At 41.3% G+C, this 18,698-nt stretch overlaps 1 protein-coding gene across 5 annotated transcripts in view; it reads left to right on the top strand.

Annotated features, from left to right (window-relative positions):
- Window positions 1–1,029: 1,029 nt before the first annotated feature.
- map3k13 (mitogen-activated protein kinase kinase kinase 13) overlaps window positions 1,030–18,698 on the top strand; it is a 36,968-nt gene continuing 19,299 nt past the window's right edge. For 2 of the 5 annotated variants that reach the window (XM_004555460.4, XM_012920293.3), the window contains exons 1-2: window positions 1,030–1,117; window positions 15,851–15,913. The gene's annotated coding sequence lies outside the window, so the exon portion shown is untranslated. The other 3 variants (XM_076875107.1, XM_023152626.3, XM_012920295.5) reach the window with 3 other exon arrangements.

The raw sequence follows: 18,698 nt of genomic DNA, 5'->3' as shown, positions 1-18,698 counted from the left end.
GTTCAACCGTGTTCAGGTTCCCAGACAGGTAATGAATGAAAGTAAGTGAAAGTGTGATGGCACAGAAGTATAAAATACCAGAAATGGAAACACTTACAAATACCTCAATCAGGCAACGTTGATACACAACACTTAAAAACAAAAGTACTTTAAGTGTGTTAGTTAGTGCATAGTGTTGTTCTTGTTAGCCTTAAGACAATGAAGACCTACACAGTGTCGTTCTTTAATTAATAATAATTAAACAATTAATTAGCATTTATTTATGGCATCTACAGTATATCTGCTAGAATTCTCTTTTGCACAATCTCAGTCTTGCTGTTTTTCTTTAACTTTTGTATAAGTGTGTATATGTACATACTGTATATAAAATATTTCACCACCTCACATAATAAGACCATAAATATGAGCCTGTGATACCTTTAACCATTTTGTGTTCATTGTAGATTACACTCATTTTATTATTATTCTTTATGAAGGTCCTGTAGCACAGTTATATCTCTTGCAGAATCATTAAAGTGTCTATCAAGAATAAAAAGCAACTAAATTAAACAAACAGAACGATAAGCATAGAAAAATAAATACATAAATAAAGCCAGTACTATACCTTGATCAAAATATTCTGATCAGGGTAGACCTTGATAAGAATATGCACGTTACATAAATTTGTATTTTTGTATGTGAAAATTAAAATTGTATTATTTTGTGTGCCAAACTGCAAATGTACAGCACAGAATTAAAGCATTATGACAGTTCAGTTATCAAGATAATCACAGATGGATCAATAATCTATCTAGAAAGAAACTTAGAAAGAAATTCACATGTAACATGAATCAGCTTGTGGTCTTCCGCTATGATGTAATTACAAAGCAGAACTTTTAAAAATGTATTCATATATTTTACCTTCAGTGCTATTAGAAACTCACGTTCCTGTGCTGTCACGCACTACATAGACGATCTTTGACCACGTGAACAGCTTTACAGGTGCACGGGTTATAGAGGCTCCGGAAGTGACGTGTGACGCTCACAAGACTAGACCGTACCATTCTGTGTGGACAGTAAATAGATGGACCCGGAGACGACAGGCGGACCTGTGTGAGGGACGGAGAAGCGCCGAAGGGTAAGAAACCGGGTTGTGTGTGGGACATTTACCGAGAGGAGGTTAATGTGTGAAGAGGGTGAAGAGAAACGCTCCGGTCTGTTGGTTTGTTGGTGGGGTGATGAGGCTGTAATGTGCCGACCGGGGCAGCTGTCACTGAACTGCTGTCTAACGCGACGACTGGTCCTGAAAGTGTTTATGAATGAAATCAAAGCCACAAATCGGCTCCCGGTCCTCAGCAGCTTTACCACCTTCACCTGTGGCTTCCTCACAGACGTGGTTTTAAGCGACGGGAGTCACACGGCAGGTATAGGTGAGGTTAGTGCTCTTATTCGCCGTCATTATGTAACCAAGTGCACAATCTCGTTAAATAGCGAGCTACAGAGAGCCTGTGTTTGACCCAGGAGAGGGAGGAAATTACAGGCTGCTGAGGAGAGGAGGTGAAATTATAGAGGCTGGTGAAGAAATGTTTGTTATTGAGTTCTCAGACTGAAGTTTTGTTTAGTTTAGTTTTTTTTTTTTTTTTTTTTTTGACTACGTGGCTAAAGAGAGAAACAGATACAGGATGGGACAGGTTGGTGCTTATTTACTTTGAATATCATTTATTTTAAATTGTCATCTGTACACCACTAATTCCTCCCAGCCCTAATAATTATTTTTTACATATTCAATGAAAGTTAAATGAGCTTGTGGTTTGTTAATAATGTGATGGGAAATATGTGTAGCTGGTTTTGTTGGTCCTCACTAGAGTTAAGCCTTCTGAGCATAGGGAGAATTGCAAGTCATGCTAATAAAAAAAAAAAAAGGGGATAAATGTCTTACAGCGGTTGATAGTAGCTGGTTAGGTAGGCCTTAATGCTTTGTGGCATAGATTCAAAAAGCTGCTGGAAACATTCCTCTCAGATACTGGTCATATTGCTACTGCAGATTAATGGGCTTCAGAGGTGCTCTATTATATTGACACTGAGATATATTTGAGTACAGTGAACTGGTTTGTGACACGGTGTGTTATTTTGGTGGAAGCAGCCATCAGAAGATGAGTGCACTGTGGTCATAAAGGGACGGACATAGTCAGCCACAATACTCAGGTAGACTGTGGTGTTTAAGTGAGGCTCTTCTGGTACTAAAAAGGTACGAACTGTGGTGAGTGTGGTAAATCCCACACACCCTTATACCACCACCGGCCTGAACCACTGATACGAGATGCTCGCTGAGTGGCAACTGGTGTGGTCTTCTGGTGCTGTAGCCCAGCTACTTAAAGGTGTTGTGCATTCAGAGATGCTCTTCTGCATACTTTGGTTGTAACAAGTGGCTGTTTTAGTTACTGTTACCTTCCTCTCACCTCAGAGCTACCGGTTTATTCTCCTCTGATATCAGTGAGACATTTTCACCCAGAGATCTGCTGCTCACTTTGCAACACTAGAGATGGTGTTGTGGGAAAATCCCAGGAAATCAGCAGCTTCTGAAATACAACAACACCAACAACCTATGTCATGTTAAGAGTCACTAAAATCCTCTTTCTTCCCCATTCTTATGCTCACTTTGAACTTCAGCAGAAATCAATGAAAGGTGAACTGCTGTATAACGTGATTGTAGTTCATCAGTGATCTTTGTGTTGGTGCATGTCAGCCAGTTGGCAAGATGAAGGTTAACTAAAAAAATGCTGGATTTATTTATTTACTTTTAAAACTTTATCCATGAGTAGAGCCTAAAGACAACCTTAGATCTCAATCAACTCACTTTAGTTTCTCCATAAAATTGGTTTAAGTGAAAAAAATGTTAACCAAAGTGCCTCACAGGCGTGCCCCTTAGCAGCTGTGGACACTGTTTGGATGTGTATTTGTCAGTAATTAATCGCCTCCCTCGTCAGCGCCTGTGTTGCCTAAAACTGAATCGGGACCAATCTGTGCCTAATAAACTGGCAGCGTGTGACTGAGTTTTAGATGGTGTGGACCTCTTACCCTGCACGCTCGCTCCATGAGCAGCGCAGCGGGAGCCATCTGACACAAATCAGCCGCCATCATTCATGTGTCTTTCATGATGTCACAACAGCGTTTGGGTTCTTCATTTGTGCCAACACGCTTTGACAGTCAGTCGGCGGCACAAGGCGTCGCGCATGTGAGCCACGGCTGCTGTGGGCTGTCAGCAGCAGCAGCATTGTGTTCCACCCTCATTGTGCTGAGAGGGATGTTTCCAGTAAGTGCCCACATGTGTCACTAATGGCTTTGCCTCCCTTGTTACTGCTGCCTGTCTGTGGTGCAGTTACAGGTCACACTCGACACTAATCAGCCAAATGTGGTCTCCCCCCAGGTGACTCCGAGCTGGAGACTGCACCTCTCAGGTGGTGTTACAGTGTCACATCTATACATGTGGGGCCAATCTACCATTTGAAGCTATTGTAGTATATTTTTTATGACACTGAAACTGCCACTAACAAGCACCGGGTTGTTTTTCATTTCAACAAAGTGCACTTGCATAGGTGTGACGTGTAATTTCCTGAAAGACTTCCTGGAATTTTCACCTGTCTTGCAAGCTGTTGGTGGAACTGTTGTTTAAAGGGCTGTATGCAGAACAGATTAGCTGACTGATTAGTGAACTGACAGAAAATTAATATGCAGAAATTTTGCCTTCTGGCTTTATTCCTCTCTAATATGAAAAATAGAATCATCAATCAACTTTTTATGAAAAGAAGTGAGATTCTAACACACAGCTTTTTTTATTGTTTGTAAAAAAAAAAAAAACCCCAAAAAACCCAAACAAACAAAAACAAAACACATTAGGGAGCTATGTGATGTGCTACGTACAGCTAGTCCACCAACTGTTTATAAATCCACACCTGAAAGTTGTCCCAGGACATATTTTTTTTGTAATTGGGATGTTTTTCTACAGCAAAAACACTGAATTCCTCCTTTATTATCTCTGAGATCAGGAATTGGCAGTTACTTTTTTCCCAAGGGGCCACATGAGAAACTGGGACTGTTGTGGGTGTTAGCAGCTCATTGGTGTGAACCTCCACATCAGTCCCAGTTTCTCATGTGGCACCTTGGGAAAAATTAACTGCCCGTCCCTGCTTTACATGGCTCGACCTTTAAATCCTGTCTTCTTAAAGACATCGGTCTCCACGGTTACAGTGTTGCATTGCAACAGCGCGTTTGTTTCTAGAGTACCTGCGCATCTGAGCTATTGAGTCCCGAGTGGAGTGGAGCGGAGCGTCAGCAGAGCATAATAAGGTCCCGATGCTGGCGCAGAGACAGGAAGCTGCATTTATGTAATTGACATGTGTAGCAGCAGCAGCAGCGACGCAGCCTTGCAGCTGGTCTGAGCTCACTAATCCCAGCCCTGGAGACTCGCTTTGCTTGTTTGGGTCACATTTATATAGCAGCAGCTTCGGTGTCTTATCGGGCTTAATAAATAAGCTCATTGTTGTGTTTCGTAAGATGTAGCATTTAAAGTATTTTTTTAAAATTTCTTGTCAGCAGTGTGCTACCCCCAGTTATGAACGGTTATATACGTCTGGTGCAATTCCCAACATTGGAAAGGGTTAAATGTCTAAAGAAACTCGTCTGTCTTCATAAAAACTACATATTTAGTCATTTTTGAGTTGTATGTAAGGCTGTGCACCAAAGAAGGAGAAAAGGATTTATATTGATTGGCCAGGCCGAGATATCAAGCTGGAAAGGATGTGCAGCAGATCAGGGTGATTAAGGATGGAGATGGTAATGGACTAACGAGTGAGGAGAGTGTGCTGAGAAGATAGAAGGATGACTTTAAGGAGCTGATAAGTGAATAAAATGAGAGCAAAAGAAGGGTGGGTGGAGGGACCTTGGTGGAAGTGCAGAGGATTAGTAAGGAGGAAGTCAATGTGCCTGTGAAAAGGATGAAAAGTGGTTGGTCCACATTACATACCTATCACCTGAGATGTCTGGGAGACAAGGCAGTAGAACTTTTGACCATGTTGATCCTGGAGAGTGAGAGGATGCTTGAGGAATGGAGAAGTGTAATGGTAACAATTTTCAAGAACAAGGTGATGTGCAGGGCTGTAGTAATGACAGAGGGATAAAGCTGATGAGCCCCATGTGGTTACAAATTGTGTCATGGGGGGGAGACACAAAGTTGCTCCATTCTGCAGAAAAAAGTGCTTTTACTCAGGGAAGAGTAAAAGCATTGCCCTGAGTGGAGAACAGTGGACAACAGCTAAGTGCAGATTAAGTAACACCTGCTTGGAAGCTTTAATTGCATTGTAACAGTATCCTGACAAGTCAGATATCTTAACTTCCCCTGTCTCTCACCTGCTTTGCTCAATGTGTCTGCTCTGCTCTGTAGCATTCTTCATCATAATGCAGTGAAACGGAGCAGAGGAGAAACACTACAAATGTGCGGAAGTCACCATATAACAGTGGAGCTGAAATGAAGTGAGGGGGGAAAAAAGCACAGAAAATTACACTTTTGATGCTCCTTGATGCTACTTGATTCCCACTAGAGACAAGGTCTTTGGTTTCACTTTGTAAACTCCAGAGAAGACGTCCAGACTTGTTTTGCTTTTGAGGTCTTGGTTCCTTTTGATAGCAGTAGACTGTTAGAGCTCAGTCCTCCACTGTGGTCCTTCATCATCATCATTTTTGTCACTATTTTTCCTATTTATTTATCTTCTATTTGTATTGTTTTCTAATATTTCTCTAATTCACCTTTTCTTCCTGTCCCTTGTGCTGCTGTAACGAGTGAATTTCCCAGAGTGTGGGATTAAACACAGTTTATGTCCTAATCTCTCAAATTTGTATTAAAAATATGATTTGTCGTGGGTTTGATTAGGTAACATGACAGAAAGCCTAACAGCTGTTAAAAATAGCCCTCACATTGCAGGCAGCGCAGCCATTGAAGAGCAGTTGAGTGGAAAAGCCAAACAGCAAATGTTGGGCTAAAAGAGGGATATGAAGATGAATGTGTTACCGCCACCCCGTCACTCTCTTTCCCCACTCTTTCTGTATCCACTTACTCGCTCGCCCACCCTCAGGCCCTCTCCTCCTTTCCTTGCTTTCCTTCCTTTCTTTCTGAGTGACATTTCGGTAATAATAATGTCTGCACTCCACAGGCCCTGCCTCCATCCCATCCTTGGCCTGCTGTGCGCACACGCAGAGCGGGCACGCCTTACATCTATATCAGACTGTTAAATGCCAATAATGACGACTCGGCGTGGTTAAGGAAGTAATCATCTTCCATCTCCTGGGCTCGTCTGTCCCCGTTGGCATTAATGGAGTTATCGTTTGCCAAAGAGTTTATCTGACACACTCGCAGACGCCCTGCTGGTCAGCGTGTGTGAGGACTGGGATTTTATTAAGAAGTGGGTTAAGCCCTTTATATTTGGGCAAGGGTATTACAGTTGTGTGACCGTGAGGTTGGGGTGGGGGTAGATTAACGCAGCATTGCTGAACCCCAAGTGTGTCCAGACTCTGCTGCTAAAATTATGAAGAAATATGAAGTCAAGAAAACAGGTGCATTTGTCAGCTCTGTTTAAGTTTGAGACTTATTTAGAGGAGAACTGTTTTACAGAGTTCGATAAAAAGGCAGTCAGCACGACGTTTAATATCTGCACAGCCATCTTCGGTATATCCGTTGGTTTGTGTTCATGCATATAGGGCTGTGTTCATGCTAAAAGTGCACTGCTTTAAATGCACATCTCTCTTGTGATATGTGTGCTAGCTGAGCTTCTATAATTACCACAGCCTGCAGCGCCTCATGGGGAGCATATTAACACACACGAGTGGAGGAGCAAGAACCAGAGCACATGCACAAGTCATACAGGCCGAGTGCGTTCGAGCACCTCCGACTGCTGATGTGTGCAACTTTAGAATAATGTATGAATAACAGCGATGCACAGCTACCCACGGATTACGTAACGCTCACTCAATGCAACAGGAATAATTCCTCAAAATTGGTCGCAAAGTGCAAGTGTGCAGCAAACTCCACGTGAAGAACATTTCCACTAAATGATGACAAATGAGGCAAATTAGATGTTGAAAAATATTTATATTGATTTTAGAAAACAATGGATGTGTTTTTTCTTTCTTTAACTTGAACAGTGATGCATTGAATTAGCTGATAATCACCAAAATAATCAGCTGCACAGGGTTTGGGTCGCCATTGATGAAGAGTTGGACTAAACTGGGATGTCCTACTGATGGTGAATGGCAGAAAAATAATTTATTATTCATTTGATTTATTATGTGGTTGATTTTAAATGCTTTTAAATGGAATATTTTTAGGTTTTAGGTGGAGATGGAACAATACCTGAGCCTTACCCTTAGCTTTATTGACTGATATCTGCCTACTGCCAAACAAGTTGGTATTTACCTATAGGAGTAGTCGATGTTTTTGCTGTTTTTTGATTAGAAAACAATAAATAATTTAAAACGGTAAATAGCCTTTGGGCCCTAATTGCCAAGGTGTGAGAATTTTTTTCTAAAGAACAGAAATTGCGTATTTTGAAATAACAGGGCCGTGGTGGACTAAACATTGGTGCAGTCCTACTTTTACACTGTCAGTCTATCAGATTAATTAATCTGAAACTATATAATTGATTAAGTTGTGTTCAGGGCTGAAACCAAACGTCTGTGATAACTCAGGGTGCTTGGAAACATTTTACAGACTGGCGGTAGGCCATAAAGTCTCAAGATTATATCACAGGATTCCAGCGAAATTTGCGCTAATGATATTTTTGACGATACAGAAGAAAAAAACTGAAGGCTTTATCAGTGTTTGCAGCTCGCAGGCAGCAGCGTGTGTTAGTTCAACCAAAATGAAGAGCTTTTTCCATCCTCCTTTTCCAGTGAGCGTCTGTCACTGATCACCTAATTCAAAGTGTGAATCCGTTGCCATAAGGTGTCAGCAGCAGTGTTAGAGCTCAATATTAATAATGCAGTGTATGCACAAAAGCATCTTAGGCAGTGTTTTCACATGAAATTTTAGCTAAAAGTACAGCGTGGCTGCTTAACCCTTTAGTTTAACAGAAAAGTAATTTAACCATGTAACTCTTCAGCAGCCTGCGCACATAATAAAATTCTACAAAAACAATTAAATGCGACTCCACACGCGGTCTCGCTTTACCGCTGATGCATTTATTACATTGTAATGTTTAATAAATGCATCAGGTGACCATCATCTGGTTGTAATGTCATAGATTAAATGTATTAGTGGTAAACAAGAGTGCAGGAATGTGGAATTTTCTCCCTTGCACTTTATTTCACATTCAGATGTGAATGTAACTAATATATATGCAGTATATTTTGCACGGGTACTTTATGATGTCCGTGCTTTGCCCTTAAGTCTCCTCTTGCCTTTGCACAGCTGTGACCTCACTTCTTTTCTCTAACCTCTCACCCCACCAAGCAGCAGCAGCATCCTCTCCCAGCTGCACAGCTGTAATCTCAGACCACCACTGTCTGCCACCGACTGTAACCCTGCACTCTTTCCTCTTTTATATTCCTTCTAGGGAAGTGGGGTCTGAATGAACACAACATTGCTTCTTTGTGCGTCCCACTTCTGAAATTCTCTTTAAGTGAAATAATTAGAGGCAAGAAGGCTGGAAAACCTTCAAAAAGTTATGTTATCTAAGACTGGCTGCCGTGTTTGGTATTATGGCTTTGCACGCAATCCCACAAATCACGCTCGGGATTACCAGGTGCACGCTGTTGGGAGGGGAGGATGTGCTGCTACTCATCATCATGATAAAGAGGGGAGGGGGCTAGCATAGATGGATTGTCAGCAGAATCCTGCGGGTGTGTTGAACGCTCATTGTTATGTAATTTCCACTCGGCACGGATTGGTCAAGCTGTGGGCTGTTGGTGGGCTGAGGATGTTAATCTCACAAGCATTATCTGCCTCCCAGAAGCAGAGGCTGTTGTGGGCAGGATTCACTCATCCTCACTCACGCAGGCTTTGTAAATTTGACCAATCAGCATGGCCGGCTTGTTTCCTGTCATCCATCTTGGCCAAACAGGTTTGACCATGAATTGGGCTTCACTCAGAGCAGATCCTTTTTTTTTTTACAAGTCTTTTCTTTGATTCATCTGACATCCTCAGCACATTGAGCTGACCCTGGGCCACAAATTATGGGATTCGTAACCCCACCAAAAAAAGAATTTGGTGAAAGTGTTAACACTGCTTTTTAATAACAAACTTTCACACTACACAATCAGGCAGTTAAAGTCGTTTTGTTAACAATCCATACAGTGCGAAAGCATGATTGACGCCAAATTCCAGTCTGTTTGACCAGAGAGATCAGTCGCATCGGCGTGCCTGGACCCACTTCAGCAAACTGAAGAGGGGAGCTGGGATGTGGTGTAGCCGGACTCGGGCATGCCTGTGAAAATCATTGTGTTAATTAACAAATCAAAAAGGCACATGAGAGGGTGAAACACAATTAAAGCACAAAATGCATAAAATCATGAACCTCACTGTGCCCTGTGAGAGCAGCTTTCAACAGCTTCTATAAATGAGAATGTGAGTGCAGGATCATGGTACAAAGCAACCATGGGTAGTGTGAGTATACAATATAACTGAGTTACTACAAGAACTGGTGGAAAAAATGATTTAAAATGTTAGTTTGGGGGTTACTCTTTTTTCTCTCATTCCTTTAAACCCCCCCCCCCCCCAAAAAAACCTCCAAATACTTAAAAATCTGCTTTTTAATCTGATTATTCCTAAACTGTGTTTTTGCAAAAGCTTGGGTCAGTGTCGGGCGAATCGGGTCATGCAGAGCTAATTATCCACCTCAGATGCGCTCCCACTCCTGTTTGGCTTTGACGTCTGATGCTCGCTCGCTGAGATTTCACTGGACAGATAGCTCATACGGCTGCAGTCAGACACAGTTTACGCTCGGGAAGTTTGGAGGTTAAACACATTTGTATTCTCACATGCAGCTACAACGGGTAATGTTGAAAGGCTCAGGGTGCCGGTTCATGTGTGAAAACAGCTTTACTGTTACTCCACTGAGCTAATGATACCTGGAGCTACCTTGTATCACATATCTTTATTGATTTTTGTTCATAATGCATCACTTTGCTAATATGCTTTGAACGCGTCCTTCAGGTCTCCTGCAGTTTTACTGAAAATATAATGCTTGCATGCTCACCTACCCACAGGTGTAAATACTCTATACACAACTGTATATGTATAAAGTCAGTTGGTAACCAATCTCATGTCTCTCGTGTCAAATTTGTTTGTATTTGTTTGTTTATGCAAACCCATTCATCCCTCATCAGTCCCAACGCTGATATTCATGGCTTCATGTTATGTCCTCAGTATTAATGACAGCTCTGTTTAGGGTGAAGTCTACTTTTGTGGCTGAAACAAATATAAATTCCTGCTCAAGCTAAGTCTTTTTAAATATAAAGTTAAATATGTCTAGAGATGCGTACACAAGACTGAAGAAGAGGATAAATGTTTAAAGACTTCCCAAATAATAATAATAAAAAGTGTTCATGAAAGGAAATGATGTAATCCTTGATAAAGAGAAGTACATAAAGATTTTCTCTTTCATCTGCCGGGGAGCTGAACAATGCTTTTGTTCACCCTGCTTTTATGACAGGTGGTTGTTTGCTTAAGTGTGGAGGTTTTTGTGGCGATAGCGATGGGTTGCATTATTTTCTTTCCATGCACAGTAAGTAAATATGCTGAACTTTGATGGAAGTGTTTGTCTGTAATCATAGCTGTGTGTGCGTGTCTGCGCTGGCAGGTTGAAAGGTAAACCGCTGTAAGCTTATGTGCGCGATGCTGCTTTTTCTCTTATTAATGTGGAGGACACAGGAGCTGTCAGTGCTGCTGTTCCCCTGCTGGTGAAATAGTAATGAGTGTGCATAACAGAGGTGAGCCAGTGTGGTTTACAGCTCCGTCGCACTCGGAGGCAAAGCCAGGACACACATGGCGCGCCGACTGGCTCCTCGTGTGTGCCGGTGATGGAGGCGGAGCAGGAGGCAGCTGCAACCGCTGGAATGAGGTTAACTGAGAAACGGAGGTCAGACTCTGTGAATTTATTTGCTTTGGAAATTTTGAAGAGGTTGTCTAAGTATTCAAAACGTCTATAAACTGAGGAAGAAAGAAACTGGACAGATCGTTATCATTTACTGTTCTCGCTGTGCAATCAGCGGAGGGAACATACAAAAATCTGAGGGATGGGAAAATGAGTTGTTTTTAGTTTAGATGCATTTAAAACCTTTACCTAGCTTGAAAATTTGGGTTATTGTTAATTAAGGTTAGATATCCCAAAATTTTAACTTGCGTACTTGTTTTGACTCCAGAACGGCAAAAAGAAAAATAAATGAAAAATTCTGTGGTAGGAATAATCTTCCATAGATCTGAACATTTACATTTTGGACCTGATAAGTAGAAGAACTAAGAATCATCTTTGAATAGAAAGTAAATGTCGTTAAGAAAGTATGTCCTCATATGGTGCAGTGAGTTTATTTTACAGCTTGACATGATAGTCACTATTGTTTACCAAGGTATGAAACACTGTACTAAACTGAATCAAGTAATAGGCCGCAGGATGTGAGGAGGTTGTAGTAAATATTGAATACAACTTGAGTACAAAACCCCAAATATTCTCTAGTTACGTCTTTATTGATTTTTGTTTGTTTTTGTCCTTCTTTATTTCTTCCATTTGATATCCTGTACTCTGAAAGATTTCATGATCTTGTTTTAGATTTCCTTAACTAGGGGCTTCACTGATATGATAAAAGTTATCATAAAAGTCAATAAACGATAACCCACTTATGCATTTTAAACAGTTTTTGCTGTGGATTTTGGTTTTTGGTGGCGATCAATCAAGGCTAGACACCACAGATCTGATCATTTGCCCTTGAGACGAAAGTCATCACCATAACCTCACTAACTGAAATACGCTTTTTATTTGTTGGACAGAAGAGTACTTTTTAAAATGTTTTAACATAATTTGTAGCAAGAATAAACTTAACTGTGCAGCTACATGACAAGAGGAAAAAATGCAGTGTGTTGTAAAATGTGCTCATTGAAAAATGCTGTAAATGATTTTGAACTTTGTGCTCGGCAGCACAGTGTCCAGCCTTGGTGGTTAGCACTGTTGCCTCACTGCAAAACGGTGCTGAGTTCAATTTCACCATCAGGCCAGGGTCTTTATGTGCGGAGTTTGCATGTTCTCCCCGTGTTTGCGTGGGTTCTCCTCAGGTTCTCTGGCTTCCTCCCACAGTCCAAAGACATGCAGTTAGTGGGGTTAAGTAGAAATACTAAATTGCCCATAGGTATGAATAGGGCTGTTCGATATAACGATATATATGGATGGATATAAAAACGTCTATCGTTTCATTTTACGCTATCGTTTAACTGTTTACGACAATATTTTTCTGATGGTCACTGTAGTGGCTATATTAATTAAAGTTCTCTCTTTCTCTTATATTTAATATAACCACACTACAGACGGACAAGCGCCTGTTTTTATGGGTGGTCATTAGCAACAACGACGGTAAAACCACCGCATGTCCGCTTGTTTATTTTCCACATAACCCTTTCACAATAAAGCTCAAGATCCTGTTGAGAATTTTCAAAGTAAACGCAATCACGTGAAAAAGTATGCAGAGTATTGACGGATGAGAAGCAAAATAAGAGCCGTCAGGTGCTAAGAAATAAACCTTAGACTCAAACGTTAGAACAGGCTTTCCCCGCAGCACGCCGTGTAATAATTACTCACAAAGGACCGTTACAACCTATGTCTAAAAACGTGTAGTTTCATGCATCGGTTAAAACACTTGACTCCAGGTACAAGACGCCTAGCTGGAAACAGTGCACCTACCCGAGATTCGCAGAATTTACAGAAAATATTAAATTTTTTGTGATTTATATCATTATCGGATGATAGATGTTTTATATCGGGATATGAGATTTTGGTCATATCGCACAGCCCTAGATATGAATGCAGGAGTGAATGTGAGAAGAAAAGTGGAAGCGAATGAATGGATTGATGGATTTTGAACTTGTTTTTGAACTTGTTTTTTTTCTGTTCAGATTCATACTGAAGGCATTATGTGTGTGTAAATAAAAGCTTTAACAATTTGTGATGTTAGTGGAAGTTGAGCTCCACGTTAGTAAATTAGCATTATAATTAATCATTATTATTTTCTCCATTTACTGCTGTCTGGTTGTCTTTCTCCTTTTTTCCCCTCCTTTGTTTGCTATCAGAAGGATAACTCCTCTTTGTTTCCATTGAGTGGGTTGCAATGTTGTCATGAGGTTTGTTTAAACAGAATCATGTAAGCTGCTTGGAACAGGAGTGAATGGAGCCAGGTGGGGCCCCCTTAGGGAGGTCAGGTCTGTCCTACAGCCACTGCAGACTCTGCACATTGCCACTGCTGAGGATTAAAGTTTGTAAGCATTCGAGGCGCCCCACATTGACCTGGGTGTCTTTAAAGGTGAATTTGTGCTTCAGTTTTCCTCTCACTTGGCTGTTGATGATTTATCCCAAACAGTTATTAGAAAAATAAGCTAGGAGCAGATGATATGGAAGAAGGCACAGTTTCATGTTACACTTCACTGACCCACTGCAAGTTGAGCTGGTGAAGAAAGCTAAACTTGCTGTAGTCACTGAAGAACTCAGTAGTTGTTGCTGTGATTATTTAATGCAAGTCAATGTAATGAAAGGCTAAGAAATACTCCAGTATCACTGAGAGTGTCCAAACCTTTGACTGGCACTGCAAACGGTCAAAGTTGTGTTAGGAGTAGAGCTGGGCGATATAAGATTTTTTCATATCACGATATGTTTTGTTTTTTTTTCCGTTTCAGGCGATAACGATCTATATCACAACATAAGCCAAATAACTATATTTGTAAGATTTAAATGTGCCGTTGCTCACAAGTAAAATGTGAAATAATCAGCAGCTTGTTTTGATTTAAATATTTATTTCCCATAATAAGTTCAACAGGGTAGATGTACTTAAGGAACATGAGACTTTTTCAGATAAATAAAGGCAAATATTGCAAACTACACAAAAGGCAGCCTCTAAAGCGTTTAAGTTTCAAAATGGAACAAACGAAACAGACTACTAAATTGTCAATTCCACTTAGAAACGGTGAGGTCTATCGCAATAGTTTAATTTTTCTATCGAGAAGAAGTTATTTCGCAATACATATCGTTATCGTTCTATCGCCCAGCTCTAGTTAGTTGTAAAATTTATGTTGAACCTTGGTAAAGTACTGTGCATTGCTTTGATCTACATGGTGCAGTCTTGTACTTGTTGAATTTTTTTTGAATGACTTTATCATTGTAACCTTTTTATTTGTGCTTCATGCATTGCTGAGATGAAAATTGTGAGCATTTCAGGAGAAAACCTGAACCAAAAGTTTCAGTTTGAGGAACATTAACATTAAAATGAATTCAAGACTTATTAGCAAAGTTAGATGGAGGAAATTAAATGAGACAATTATTTTAAATGTAAAGGCAAGGTCTGATTTTTAGCCTTGACTCACAGTGTTTTAAGTTTTTGTGCTGCTTTGTGGTGTCCTTAAATACACCACAAAGCAATTTGAATTTATGTCTCAATAAATCTACGGGAACATATCACTGCTCAAACAGACACAGAGGCTTTCAATGGCTGTAATCATGCTATGACTTTATAACTGTATTTATTATAAAGCTCCAAAAGTGTAGGTTGTGTTTTTGTGGGAAAAGACATTTCAACTTATATTTTTTACCATTATTTACTAGAGGATTTTATAGAAGACATGTCTTAAACTCAACTGAAGCAGCGGATTTAAGACTTTCTGTTTCGGGGTCTTTCTGGCGTGTTTTTGTAATTCAGTTTCAGCTTTAGAGCAGAGTTTGTTGTCCCCGCTAAACAAACAGAGCCAAAATTTTATTCCAGCTCCCCGTTGATACTTGAAAGTCCCTTTTTGTCAATATTTAACCAGAACTCTTGTGTATCTTTACCCGCACAGCAAGAATACCTTTCACTTTCTCTCTCCCGTCGGGGGCGGGATGACTGCTTGACATATCACTTATTAAACCGTGCATCACAAAAGTGCAGTTTTAACAAATCCAGTAGTACACACTCACTGTTCCCTAATGTCAGAGCTTACATCCACAGCCATCTGCACCGTGACTCATTTCACTGTCATTTCACGCCATTTATAGGCAGTGTTTGGACGCCTCTGCCTCTATTTGCCCCAGGATACCAGGCTGCCTCCTCTGGCAGGGGCCCCTGCTGGGGTGTGGCTTTACGATAGAGATTGGACAATGCGGCTCCAATATCCCAACCCCCACCCCCCCCACTCTCAATGCATCATTACATTCCTGCTGCCCTTCCCCAGCATCCTCTTCCCCAGAGGTTTTGGCCTGAAACAAGAGCACTCGGGGGATCATCTGTTCCCCGAGCTTTTCCTTTCACCCGCAGGCCTCCCTCTCTATCAGTCTTTTTTGATGTACTCCCTCTGGCTGCAGTCAGTGTCAGTCTGTGCCATTTCCTCACACACAAACTCACAGACAGATACACCACCGCTACTTGTCTTTGCCCTAGTTGCACCTCCTTCCCTCAGCAGTCTGGGGAAAGGGGGGTGTCGTTCTCATCTGGTGACTCATCCGTTGAGTTGATTTATTAATGTCACTGTGGAAATGTTGGCAGCATTTCCAATTGTGCATCATGCTTACAGTGCATTGTCCTTATTTAAGCCTTTAAAGTGGAACATGTTGCTCGCACGAACCCCGTTTTCACCGCTCCGTGTGTGTTTATGCTGCAGGTGAGAAGCTGAATCCAGTTCCCGCTCTGCAGACCTCTGAGATGGTCAGAAACCACCTGACAGGTCAGTAAATGAACACACTCACACACATGCAAAGTCACAAGCATGTGCTGACCAGTATAATGGCCGAAGTGATGGTGCCCACTGAGGGGAGGGTGTCAGAGACTGTGTGAGACGATAGATGACCTTTTGGTGAGAGAAAAGAACAATTCTCCTGACGTTCTGACCTTTTTATTTTCTCTCTGACTATCGTAGTTTTTCAGCCCTGAAGCTATTAAACCCCTACTGCTGTAAGATTATTCTTTTTATTACTATTATTATTACATTTTTTAGCATTTTGGGCCTTTGTTACTTAGGGAAGTATAGAGTGGATAGGAGAGAGAGAGTGAGTGACACGCAGGTAATTGCCTGGCCTTTGCAGTAAGGACTTCGGTATGAAACTGTGCCCTGAGTTCTTTGAGTGGACTTTTTTTTGCCATCTTGTTTACCTGAGTATATGTAGATACTCAGTAATTTTTTTTGCATTGTTGTTGCCTGTAGAATAACTAATTGATACATTTTCTAATAATTTCAGCTGTAGATTTAGGTGTTTTATGTAAATGAGGAGAGCATGCATAAAGCCTCCTGTGCAGGAACCTGAAGTTAAACTGTACTGGAACAGTTATTATGTAATATAGAGAAAGAGCAGCAGTGCAGAGCATTTACACCCTGTGCTAGTTATAATGGTCATAATGATTCGATAACTGAAGTCACATGACCACAGTTTACAGGAACATTTCTGACTGCTTGTGTGGTTTTATGTGTTCATAGTGCAGCTGTGTATGTGTGTAATGAATGGGATGTGACCTCATTTAACTGTAATTCTGTAGGAGAAAATCACAGAGGTGGTATTGGTACACTGTAATGTCCTTATTCAGTGTCTTTATTGTTCTTTACTGAGTTTTCCTGATATTTTGAAGTGCTGCTTTCCAGTGATGGCTTCTAGAAGGTGACTGAGGAAGTGGAGCAAGCCTGGCCGTCGGATCTGTGTGGAAGATATTAATCAGGGTTATTCACAAGTTATTATTTTGTGTTGAAAGCTCAAATTATACTTCTGTGCTTTCAGCTAAATCTCATTCATCAACACTGATCACCTCTTCCTTTATCTGAGGCCAAAGAGAGAAGGAAAGTCTGCTTAGAGAGTACAGATAGAAGTGTGGCTCTTCCAGCTGCTCACCTGTGGGGGTAAATGGGGTTTAAAGGCATCTTGTCTGAATATGTGAGTGGGTTGATATTGATGTGTGTTTCATAGAGTTCTGTTTTATTGCTAGATATTCATATAAAGACATTGCTTTTAATCCGCACTGCTCCCTGCTCAGCTGTGATGCTGCTGATATTTCTCAATAATCCCAGGGATCTTTTCTACTCCATATTCTTATAAACACAGAAAGACTGGGGGAAAACTTACCATTTAAACAGTAAAAATACTTTGTAATGGAGAAATTGCAAATTTAATGAAACACACTGGTGAAGTGTGTTTAAGGTGGTCCCTAATTTCTTTAAAAACACTTTTTTGTTAGAGATTATTTCATCTTGACTTCAGTTTAGTTAGATTAACTCATTTAATTGGTTCTGACTTTCAGCTTCTAAATGTTCTACTGCTGTGCTAATTGTGACCTTTAGCAAACCCTTCATGCTATTTAAAAGCCTGAAAAATAAGAACATGTGTTGTTATTTGACACTGGCGCTGCAGAGGGATTAATTTCCACCGGACGTGATTGCAAAGCAAGATATTTTGTCCCAATTTTCTTTTATGAGGGGGGTGGGGGCAGTATTTCATGACAAATAGATAGTCCTCACTGGATCCAGCCTGCAGACATTTGTGATTTTGACACAATTGGCGTGAAAGAACTGATTTGGTACAAAAGGATTTTCTCCTATGCCGAAACAGTTTGTCCTACTTACGGAGACGCCACCGCAGCCTAACCTTCTGTTCCCAGCTGGTGCTGCTTTGAAATGCATGCCCTCCTCCTCCTCCTCCTCCATCTCTCTTCCTCTGCTTTCCTCTTCATCTCCGTTTGCACCTCCTCCTTTCTGAGTCTGTGCAACAAGCTCCGCCCTTTCCGCCCCCCCCATCTCCTCTGCTCTTTGAGCTGCGTCCTCCCTGCGTCAGACGGCTCCATTCATGAAAAGTGTGACGTGAGCAGGTCTTCATCGTCCTGGTGACTATGCCGCCCTCCCACTCACAGCCCAGGTGCTGCAGGAGTTAGAGGAATGTCTGTCATCTTCCATCCTCTGCCTTCTCCCTCACTCCTGTTCTTTTATTATTATTTTTTTCCTTTCTTCTGAATCCCGACTGTCAGTTCGGTCTTCCTCTCGCCCGGCTTTTTCCCCCCCTCCACACATCCCTGCCTTAGCTGAGAGAGGACCATGAATCTGAGCCGTGTCTGCTGTGAGTAATCTGCTGATGCTATGTCTTTTGCCGTTCATCTGAGTGGAAGCACTGTAATGTGGAGGTACTTGTCCTTCTCATGCTTATGGGTATGATTTTTCTCTTTTGCACATCGCACATCTGCAGGGAGTCTGTCTGTGTGTATAGAGCACATGTCAGTATTTGTTCAGTAGCAGTGCTGCAGGAGTGTGTTGAGCAGTCGTGCGTTGGTGCGTGCTGGAGCTATTTTAGGATCAGCGGTGACGCCGCTGCTGGGTTTTGGGTTTTTTCTTTCTTTTTTTTTCTTTTTTTGATGCAGTGCTTCTCTGTGCCCTCTGAAGGACAGGTGGGATGTAGGTAAAGATACAGGGCAACAGACCCGCCCTCACCTGCTTTATTTTTGCCAGCAAATGCAATAAATAATAACAATAAATAAAT

This window comes from Maylandia zebra, linkage group LG16 (assembly GCF_041146795.1).
Source record: "Maylandia zebra isolate NMK-2024a linkage group LG16, Mzebra_GT3a, whole genome shotgun sequence".
NCBI lineage: Eukaryota > Metazoa > Chordata > Actinopteri > Cichliformes > Cichlidae > Maylandia > Maylandia zebra.
The sequence above is the reverse complement of the archived record's forward strand: the minus strand, read 5'-3'. Positions and strand labels throughout refer to the sequence as shown.